The following is an 11339-nucleotide window of genomic DNA, read 5'->3' as shown; positions in this document are numbered from 1 at the left end:
TGAGGTAGTGATCAAGTTTTTCACTGGAGTAGTAGTCTCAAGGCTTGACTGGAGAAGCATCCATTTCTAAGCTCACTTGGGTGGCTGTTGGCAAGACAGTCATCCCTGGCTGTGGAGTGCAGATGGCAGTTCTTTCACTGCCACACGTTCCCTGCCACAACCTGCCCCCTCCCCTCTGCAGGGCATCTCACAACAAGGTGGCTGGCTTCCCTCAGAGCAAGTAAGAGGCTGATAGAAGGACAGCAAGATAGAAGCCGGAGTGTTTTTGTAACCTAATCTCAGAAGTGACGTCCATCCCTTCTAATCGCTTTGTTAGAAATGTGTCAGGGGACTTTGCTGGTGGTCCGGTGGTCCACGGGACTTTGAGCTTCCACTTCCAGAGGGCACAGGTTCAGTCCCTGGTCGGGGAACTAAAGATCCCACACGTCATGTGTGCATGCGTGAGTACTAAGTGGCTTCAGTCAGGAACAACTCTTTGGGACCCCGTGGACTGTAGCCCATCAGGCTCTTCTGTCCATAGGATTCTCCAGGCAAGAGAATACTGGAGACTCCCATGGACAGAGGAGCCTGGTGGGTTACAGTCCATGGGGTCACAAAAGAGTTGGATGCTGAGGGACTAACACTTCACTTCATGGAGACCAAAAGAGGTTTGAATTAGGGCAGTGAGTCTTTTATTGATCTGCTCTACCAGGAATGAGACTGTTGTTTGCCCTCCAATATCTGTTTCCCTCTATGTCCTTAGTAACAAAATTCCCATTTATTAACTGGGCACGTGGCTACCTGGAGTAAGGACAACAGTGATCTGTTTTCCTGCAGTTAGATGTGGTCGTGTGACTGTTCTGGTCAATGAAGTATAAGCAGTAGTTGGTACAAGCAAAGTAAGGAGTCGGTGTGAGCAATTTTGAGGACGCAGCCCTATGGGAAATCAGTGCACCCTTCTATAGGCTTTTGTATTGGCTAGAACATGCATGTAATGACTGACACTCCAGCAGCCAAACTGAACCAAGAGGTAACCTTGAGGGCAGAATTCATGAAGGATGAAACAACATGAAAGAAGGACCCTCTGAGAGTCCACACCAATCCTGGGATGACTATCTTTGGATTTTGTATGTATGAAAGAGAAATAAATGTGCCTTTTTGTTGGAGTCATGCCTACTTTTTCCTGTTACTCCTAACTGATGATGTGACTTTGTTCAAGTCCAGATCCTAAACATGTACAATTCACATTTAGTCCTGCTGTGACCTGAGCTGCAGTTCAGGTCATAGTGAATTGCACAACGTCTCTTAAGTACAGGGCAAAAAGCTTTAGCAAACGTTGCCAGGTTTCCACCGGTAACGGGTGAGGCCTAGGATGGCTGTGTCTTGGCTGGCTGTGTCTAGATTATGGATGCACCTGTTGAACTGCAGAGGTGGAGCTAGGTTAGGACAGGAACTAGACTTTTTTTTTTTCAAATTTTGTCTTCTCATTCATTTCTTTTCCTTTTGACAGGTACACACTGCTTTATTTATTTTCGGCTGTGCTGAGTCTTCCTTGCTGCCCACAAGCTTTCTCAGGTTGTGGAGAGTGGGGACTATTTTTTAGCTGCAGCGCACCGGCTTCTCATTGCTGCGGCTTCTCTTGTTGTGGAGCACAGGCTGTAGGCACACGGGCTTCAGTAGTTGTGACACACAGGCTCAGTTGCTCTGTGTGGCATGTGGGATCTTTCCGGGCCAGGAATCAAACCCATGTCCTCTGCTTTGGCAGGCTTATTCTTATCCACTGGACCACCCGGGAAGCCCAGGGCAAGGACTAGTGTTTGGGGTTCTCTTCAGGTCACTGAACTAGCAGGAAATGGCTGGGCCCTGAGCACTCCTGCCGTCTGCCATGGGTGCTGCCTAAGTCCAAAGGCCTGACAGGTTTATGATCTGTAGGTCAAGTGTCCGTCTGACTGAGATATGCAGAGCCAGCAAAGACCTTTAAGAACAGGGAGTGGGAGCTGCCAGAGACAAGGAAGTACAGATAAAAGCAAATCTGTCTTCTGAAAATAGGCAGGGAAAAGAAACAAACAAAAGACCCGTATCAAGCACCAACGTGGACAGTGTTTGTGTTGTGTGGGTCAATGCCAGGCAGAGGCCCCTGGGAAACAAAGGCCATGTCTGTTTTCCTTTCACAGTCTCTGCTCCACGGTATCAATGACCCTCTCTAGTGAAACCCACACCCAGGCTTATGCCAGGGCTACGCTTAGCTCCCACTTTCCTTTTCATGGCATACCAAGAAATAACTTGCCTCAGGGCATACGTATAGGGTGTTTCTGGGGCATTTTGTGCCAAGGAGAGCAGTGGAGAATCCAAGATGCCCACCAGTTTCTTAGGCTCAAAGTATCCCTATTGTAAAATGCAAGTCCAGCCTTGTGGGAAAGGCAGGAATTCACCTTAAGGAACAGGAAAGTTTCAGCAGTTTTATAAGCTGCCATCAAAATTCTTGACTGTGCACATTTTTTGGAATTCTTCTGAACTAAGAAACTTTAGTTTGATAAACTTACTCCACTATCTTCAGACTGTTCTATCTGGGTATACACTGGTCCAAGAATGCCTGTAGATAAAAATCCATTCCCAGTGCCAATTATTTTAAAATATATCCCCTCAGTCAGGCAGAGACACTTCCACTGGTCCAGAAGGAGTCAGTGTGGGAGGCTCAGCATGGATTGCAAAGTGTTTGGGTCTTTAAGTCAGGCAGATCTTCTTTGAGATCAAGACTCTCATGATGGAGCCCAAAGATATGATCCATAGTTATGGAACAAGAAATGAAAGAGTACACACATTACTTAATTACAAAGATGATCAACTGAGGAGTTATACATATTGACAAAACCTTAGCGGGTTGCTGTATAACACAGGGAACTAGTGAGATGAGGGGTGAGGGAGGGCCAAGAGGGAAGCGATATACATGCACTTATGGGTTGATACATGTTGCTATGCGGCAGAAACCAGTGCAATATTGTAAAGCAAATATCCTCCAATTAAAAATAAATCTAAAAATAAACAAATACAAACTTGCACTCTTAAAAAGAAACCTTAGCAGGAAGCAACTTGGGAGATGAAAAGGAAATATTAGTGCACTAAATCCTTCTCTGTCACAACAGGAGGTCAATTAATAAATCAAGAAATGATGGTATACATGCATTGTTGGTGGGAATGTAAATTGGTGCAGCTGCTATGGAAAGCAGTATGAAGGTTCCTTAAAAAATTGAAAACTGAGGGACTTCCTTGGTAGTCCAGTGGTTAAGAGCCTATGTTTCCAATGCAAGAGGTGCCTGTATTAGCCTGGTCAGGGCTAAGATCCCACATGCCCAGTGCCCCAAAAAACAAAACATTAAACAGAAGCAATATTGTAACAAATTCACTAAAGACATTAAAAATGGTCCACATTAAAACAAAAAGCTTAAAAAAGAAAAACACACTAAAAATTGAGTTACATACGATCCTACAATTCCACTCCTGGACATATATCTGGGAAAACTTTAATTTAAAGAGTTGCATGCACTTTTTACAACAGCATTTTTTTATAGCAGCACTATTTACAATAGCCAAGACATGGAAGTAACCTAAACATCCGTTAACATGAATGGATGGATACAGATGTGGTATATATATAGTTGGGTGGACTATCACTCAGCCATAAAAAAGAACGAAATCATGTCATTGGCAACAATGTGGATGGATCTAGAGATGATCATGCTAAATGAAGTAAGTCAGAGAAAGACAAATATATGACATCACTTATATGTGAAATCTAACATATGATGCAAATGAACTTATTTACAAAACAGAAACAGACTCATAGGCATAGAAAACAAATTTGTGGTTACCGAAGGGAAAGTGGAGAGATAAATCAGGAGTTTGGGATTGGCAGATGCAAGCTACTGTGTATAAAATAAACAATAAGATCCTACTGTTATAGCACATGAAACTATATTCAATGTCTCGTAATAGACTATAATAGAAAATAATTTTTAAAAAAGAAATGCTGGTATTTTTTGACAAAAATGTATGATATGCTATGATGCACTATTCTAGGTATTCATGATACAAATATAAAATACTAAATAAAAAAATCACTGTCCTTCATTATTCTATACTAATAAGTCTATTGGTTAAAGACAGCAACACTACCAGAAGAAACTGCAAAAGTCTGAAAAGAGTTGCTTTGAGGAGTGGATTTAGGATATGCATGTACACACACATTCTTAGACATAAAATTTTTCAAATTATCAACAAAATATTCTACTACCTACTAGCTATGTATCCTAGAATAGATTAAATCCCCCAGGTCTCTGTTCTTTTTGTCCAGAGATTGGGAATAATGATGATTTAATTACAGGAATACCTAATATAAAGCAGCCAGGAAAATGTCAGTCCCCTTCCCTCTGTCTCCCATGTAATATTTTGTAGCTCAAGGTCTTCAGGCTGAGAAGTGACATCCATTCTTGGGTCTGGCTGGCCTGAGAAAGCCGCATGACTTTTCTCTGCCTGCATCTGTGCATCTGACACAAAGCTTCTCATCTTCAGTTTCTGTAAGCGCTACAAGAGCAGGCTGTCCGTTGGTGAAAACTGAGCATCTCAAAAGAACACCGGCCACATATGAACATGCTTTTCACTTAGCTGTGCAGCCACTGATGTCATGTTTACTGCTCACTTAGGGACCGCTTGGGAAAATCTGTTGTCCTAACTGTATTATTGCCTCAGAACTTTCACAGTTGGGCCTCATGATGTAAGGGAGAGAACAGTTGTGAATTCAAGAGAGGGAGAGAGAGAGATCACTGTCTGGGATTAGTAAGTAATTAGTAGAAAAGCGCTAAAGATGTCAGCACAGCAGAGCAAGGGGGATCGCTGACGTCTAACCTGCTTGAAAAGGGGAAAGTGTACACAGGTGATCCTCTGTGTGTCTACACATGTACACAGATGGATGTGCCTGCAGGTAGCTTCTGTGATGTGTGAGTGGGTGGGGCGGGGCGGGGGATGGGGAGAGGAGATTAAGGGTAGGGTGCATGCTCAGTCACTCAGCTGCGTCCAACTTTTTGCGACCCCTAGACTCTAGCCTGACAGGCTGCTTTGGCCATGGAATTTTCCAGGCAAGAATACTGGAGTAGGTTGCCATTTCCTACTTGACGGGATCTCCCCAATTCAGGGATCAAACCCACGTCTCTTGCATCTTTGGCATTGGCAGGCAGATTCTTTACCACTGTGCCACCTAGGAAGCCCTCAGGGATAGGGTGCAGGTAGTGATGTTCTGATAAAGAACACCAGTCCTGGAGAGAAGAGCCCTGATTTGTAATGGTTGTTAATTTCGCTGGTGTAAATGCTCCCAGTGGGGCCAATTTCAGGCTACCAAGTTGAAGTCACTGAATGCAGAGTTGAGAAGAGAAGCGCAGTGTCAGCTCTGCTAGTTGGTACTAGCAGTTCCAGCACATTGCTGGCTGCAGGTTTCCAGAACATTCTATTTCAGAAACAGAAAAATCTCCTTACACTCATCTGCTTCTAAAGTTGTGGATATTGCTTTGCCTTTTATTACCAAATCCAATCCGTACATCCCAAACAGAATTGTTCATTCAACCCTCGTTGATTATTTAATCCTTTGTAAAGTTCATGGCTCATCACAACTCACAGAAATTCTGGAACCGGAGTTTTGCTTGGTTGGGTTTTTTTCTCCAAAATCTAACACAATGGTTGGCAAGAGCATTTATTTATTCAGAAAGCAGCCAACAGGATGCTACAGGTCTGTGAGTTCACCTAAAGATTTGGCGAACTTCCGCAGGCCAAGGAAAGCTCTGAGCAGGCAAGAGGGGGCTCCCTGACTTCAGGTGCCCCCACAGTTACAATCCTTTGGAGATTAGGAGGCTATCTGGTTTTTTGAAACGTGTATGAAACTCTTCCTCATCCCGCAGGAAACGCGCTCTCATTAGTCTCTAGGGAAACGTCCCTTTGAAACTCTGCCCCACCTCCTTCCTCCCTGAAATCTGTATCCGGGAGCCAGACAGCACTAGATCCAAGCCCTATGAGGCCTAAATGTTTATATACATGGGGGCCTTCTTTAAGGAAAAGAATACAAAATTACAACTATAAAGCTGCCGAGGTCAAGGCCTTTGTAGAATGAGCCCCAAATGAGGGTCTCTTGCAGAAGCATCCCTAACTTCCAGTAAATATGTCCCTGGAGCCAGAATACACTCAGAAGGAAATTGGATGTTTGCCTGGTGTGGGTGAGGGGTCGAATGACCTGCGTTTTCCCCTTTTGGTTGAAGAGGAAGCTCCAGGCCCCTGTTTCTGCTTAAAACTCTGCCTTTGAGCCTGACACTGGAAGACACTATGCAACTTCTTAGGAAACCATTTTATTCTGCATAACTTGTGCTGGATCGCATGGCTTCTTCCCACTGCTTGATACAGAATACCCCAGTTAGGCTTGTGACAGACAGAGATCAGCCCCACTAGCCTAAGGAAATTTCCTCTCTCCCTGGTGGCTCAGATGGTAAAGAGTCTGCCTGAAATGCAGGAGACCCAAGTTCGATCCCTGGGTCGGGAAGATCCCCTGGAGAAGAAAATGGCAACCCACTCCAGTATTCTTGCCTGGAAAATCCCAAGGAGGGAGGAGCCTGGTGGGCTACAGTCCATAGGGTCGCAAAGAGTCAGACACAACTGAACGACTTCACTTCCACTTTACTTTGTCAACCTCTGGCAGTCTAACTTCAGGATCACTGTGGATGAGAAGGGACCTCTAGTGGTCAATCTCAAAGGTCACATCCTTGCTCCCTTCTACCTGTTCTCTGAAAGGTGTTCTGACCTGTCAGCTCTGGGTTGCCAGTCTAAGAAGTGGAGGGAGGAAAATACAAGATGCAGTTCAGTTTAGTTCAGTTGCTCAGTCGTGTCTGACTCTTTGCAGCCCCATGGAATGCAGCACACCAGGACTCCCTGTCCATCACCAACTCCCAGAACTTGCTCAAACTCATGTCCACTGAGTCGGTCATGCGATCCAACCATCTCATCCTCTGTCGTCCCCTTCTCCTCCTGCCTTCAATCTTTCCCAGCATCAGGGTCTTTTCTAATGAGTCAGTTCTTCGCATCAGGTGGCCAAAGAATTGGAGTTTCAGCTTCAGCATCAGTCCTTCCAGTGAATATTCAGGAATGATTTCCTTCAGGATGGACTGGTTGGATCTCCTTGCTGTCCAAGGGACTCTCAAGAGTCTTTTCCAACACTGCAGTTCAAAAGCATCAATTCTTCGGCACTCAGCTTTCTTTATGGACACATGATAGATAAGAGGAATTGGGCTTCCTTGGTAGCTCAGAAGTAAAGAATCTGCCTGCCAAGGCAGGAGACGTGAGTTTGATCCCTGGGTGGAGAAGATCCCCTGGAGGAAGGAAATGGCAACCGACTTCCAGTATTCTTGCCTGGGAAATCCCATGGACAGAGGAACTACAATCTAAGGGGTCACAAAGAGTTGGACACAACTTAGCGACTAAATAACAACAATAAGAGGGATTTGGGGTTTTGATATAGGTAGGTTGTGGAGGGTGGGTGCCACTGCATGGCACATAGGAGATGTAGCGGAAGGACTTCCCTGGCAGTCCAGTGGTTAAGACTCTGCTTCCTCTGTAGAGGGTGTGGGTTTGATCTCTGGTTGAGAAACTAAGATCTTGCATGCTGCGTGGTACGACCAAAAAAAGAAGATGTAGTGGATATTTTTTCTGTGTACACAAAATCTACCCATCTCCTAGAATGTTCGGACCCAGTGCTGTGCCAGGGAATGAAGGGAGGGCAGGGGATGAAGGGACGTAGGGGAAGCAGAAATGCAATTTCAGCCCAAAGTCATAGATGTTCTGCATTTTAAAAGCAGAACATAGTCCTATGAAAGAGCACAGTTTACTATTTTATTAAAATCATGACTCTTGAGAAGCTAATCGAAAGAGCAGAGACTTCTTGTCTGCAGAGATCATGCACTCTTAACTGCTCTTAGTCTATAAATAGGCACAACAGGAGAAGTCCTGCCAGTGTTGGCAGGAGGTATCTGGTGGAGTACCATCTTTAGAGGTGCAGCAGTACCTCTCATGGGATGGGGATCTCTTCTGACTCTGAGGCTCCTTACTGGAAACCCATTTGCCTATAAATACAAGCCACATTTCCCAATACATTCTTTTTCAGTAATAAAGTTGATATTTTGGTAAATAAATAAATAAAAGCAGAGACTATCTCCCCAGAAAAATACCCACATGCACTTGCACACGCATACACACACACACACACACACACATATGTTTTTGCCTAAAATTCAGGGACTTTACAAACAATTTAAAACTCAACCCTGCTGCTAAGTCACTTCAGTCGTGTCCAACTCTGTGCAACCCCATAGACAGCAGTCCACCAGGTTCCCCCATCCCTGGGATTCTCCAGGCAAGAACACTGGAGTGGGTTGCCATTTCCTTCTCCAATGCACGAAAGTGAAAAGTCAAAGTGAAGTCGCTCAGTCGTGTCCAACCCTCAGTGACCCCATGGACTGCAGCCTACCAGGCTTCTCCATCCATGGGATTTTCCAGGCAAGAGTACTGGAGTGGGATGCCATTGCCTTCTCCGAAACTCAACCCTAGTGGGTCGAGAAGCCAAGTTGGGAATTCCCTGGTGGTCCAGTGGTCCACTCTGCACGTTCACTGCTGAGTCTGGGGTTCCATCCCTGGTCAGGAAATTAAGATCCCACAAGCCACGCAACATAGCCAAAAAACACCCCAAACAAAACAAAAAAGCAAAGAAGCAGTGTAAAGAAACTCTGAAGCAAGACACTGGGAAAAGGAACCTTGTGGCAGCAAGGAATCCTGAATGGATTCTAACCCCGTGTCACTTTGGACAAGTCGCTTTATGTCTCTGAACTTCACTTCCTCACCTATTAAAAAACAGGAGGATTAACCAGAAGTCGAGTTGCCCAATTAAAGACAGAATACCTAATTAAATCTGAATTTCAGATACACATAATTTTTTTTTTTTAGTGTAAGCATATTCCAGACATTGGCTTTGTCATAAATGAACAGATGGCAGTTGCACAGGACATACTTATACTAAAAAATTATTTGTTACTTACCTGAAATTCAAATGCAGTAGATGTCTTGGATATTTATTTGCTAAATATGGCAATCCTAGACAGGCAGCCTTTCAGGTCTTAATTTAAGGTCCAAGATTTTCGGTGATGAAGGAATCTAATAGAGGATGAGAAGTTAGAGGATCACTAATCACTGTTTAGAAGCTGGAAATTCTGAAGTTCCGTGACCAATGTTAAGCAGTTTGGTAGATACTGTGTCTAATTCTGGATGAAAAAGCACCACGCTGGGTCCCTGAGTGGCTCAAAGAACCACTCTATCATTACAAGGCTGTGATGACTAGCTTTCTCATTTTTCTGTTACATTAAAGCCCTCAGTGGTATTCCCTGCGACCTGGCCTGACCCTGCTGACCTGTGACCCTCCTGCCATTTGCTGAGCTGCTGCCTCTGTTGCATCAAGTTGGTGACAGCAGATGCGGATGCAGCTCGAAGGCCTTTGGGGATGGGATGGTCAGCACCCAGCTGCGCTGCACCCCGTCTTCCCTCCTGGTTGTTTTCCTCCCTGTTCTCCATCCCCACATGACCGACATACTGTGAGGTCTGTGTTCCAGCAGGGTCAGTTTCCCCCAGGGCAGTCCTGTGTGCGCATTCTCTTCCGGGCCAGAGCACTCAATCCATCTCCAAGTGAGCACCCTCCCCATTTTTCCCCTTCTCCTCCCCTCTTTCCTTGGACCTTCCTCCCATCTTTTCTCCCTTCCCTCCTTCCTTCTTTAACTACTGTTTCTTTTTTTCCTTTTTAAAAAATTTTTTTAAATTTTTTAATTGGAGGATAACGACTTACAATATTGTGATGGTTTCTGCCATGCAACAACACGAATTAGCCATAGGTATGCGTATGTCCCCTCCCTCTTGAACCCCCCTCCCCCCGCTACGTTTTTTTTTTTTACTTTTTGGCCACACTGTATGGCATGTGGGATCTTAGTTCCCCAACTAGGGAATGAACCCACATCCCTTGCCCTGGGAGCATGGAGTCTTAGCCGCAGGACCACCAGGGAATTCTTGAGTACCCACCAAGCACTAGGCACTGTAGTAGGCACTTATCCTGAGTTAAGGGGCTCCCACCTGCATCACCCTCATCAATGCCTAGTCTCATAGGCCATGGTTCTCAAAATGAGACCCCTGAACCGCGGTGTCAGTCACCCTGGAGCTTGTTAAAGATGAGATTCCTGACGAAAGAAAGGTGGCCGGAGACTCCCCAGGTGCTTCTCGGCGCTCACTTAGCTCAGACCCCCAGGGCTGCCCGGTCTTGGACACCCTCCTCTGTCCAGAGTACAGAAGTCTGATATGGAGTGAATTGTTTCTACTCCTGGAAATTTCCACATTCGAGGTTGCCTGTCTTTTCTCCCTCTGGGCCTGAGATACTTGCGGAGGACATGGAATACTGGACTCTGTTAATATTCCAACCAGCTGAACTACTTAGGCTTAATGGTTAACTATTAAGCTTAACTTCTAAGGGCTGAATGATTTCTTCTTGCTTGTCAGTCCTAGGAAAGAAAGAGGAATGTTCCAGGGACAATGTACATGGTCCTGGGCAAATTATATCACTTCTTTGTCTCTCCAGAAGGGGTGCCATGATACCATTTTTTAATCTGAAAAAGCACCCTAACTGGTTCCTGACCATAGTTACCTTTCCCCTCTAGAATGGAAGAGCCTAGAAGATCAGGAGCTTCTTAGTATCATCCAGGGTACCCATCTAATGCTGTGCAGTTAAAGGGATATCATTCCTTTTATAGACATCATTGATTTGTAGTTATTAAAACAGTTCTCCACAGTGGCAGTTGAGTGACTTGAAAAGCCAAGTCTTACTAAATCATAACAAAGAAACCCATCTTGGTTTGGATGGGACAGGTATCCCCAAGGCTTAGAGCACTCAGCATATAGTGGGCACTCAGTAAAGTGTGCAAAATACTTTCCCTCAACATTTCAGTTATGAAACTGTGAGGGACTTTCCTGGTGGTCCAGTGGTTAAGAATCTGCCTTCCACTGCAGGGGATGTGCGTTCAATCCCTGGTTGGGGAACTAAGATCCCACATGCCACAGGGCAACTAAGCCCATGAGCCACAGCTAAGACCTGACACACACACAAATAAATATTAAGAAAAAAGAAAATGTCAAACATACAGAAAGGAAGAATAGTACAATGAAGATCTATATACCCCAACCTGGACTCTAGATTCAATAAATGTTAACATTTTGCTGTATTTGTTGTGCGTGTGTGTGTTTAT

At 44.8% G+C, this 11339-nt stretch overlaps 1 long non-coding RNA gene across 2 annotated transcripts in view; it reads right to left on the bottom strand.

The window, feature by feature from the left end:
• The window catches only part of LOC138447316 (uncharacterized), a 14743-nt gene extending 4239 nt beyond the window's left edge, over window positions 1-10504 (bottom strand). The window contains exons 1-2 of one of the 2 annotated variants that reach the window (XR_011259786.1): window positions 10177-10504; window positions 9099-9213 (exon numbers count right to left, since the gene is read on the bottom strand). This is a non-coding gene — a long non-coding RNA (uncharacterized lncRNA). The remainder of the gene's footprint in view (window positions 1-9098; window positions 9214-10176) is intronic. The other variant, XR_011259785.1, reaches the window with a different exon arrangement.
• Window positions 10505-11339: the final 835 nt, after the last annotated feature.

The sequence above is a fragment of the Ovis canadensis genome, chromosome 11 (assembly GCF_042477335.2).
Source record: "Ovis canadensis isolate MfBH-ARS-UI-01 breed Bighorn chromosome 11, ARS-UI_OviCan_v2, whole genome shotgun sequence".
Taxonomy (NCBI): Eukaryota; Metazoa; Chordata; class Mammalia; order Artiodactyla; family Bovidae; genus Ovis; species Ovis canadensis.
Note: the sequence above shows the minus strand (reverse complement) of the source record. Positions and strands in the feature narration are given on the sequence as shown.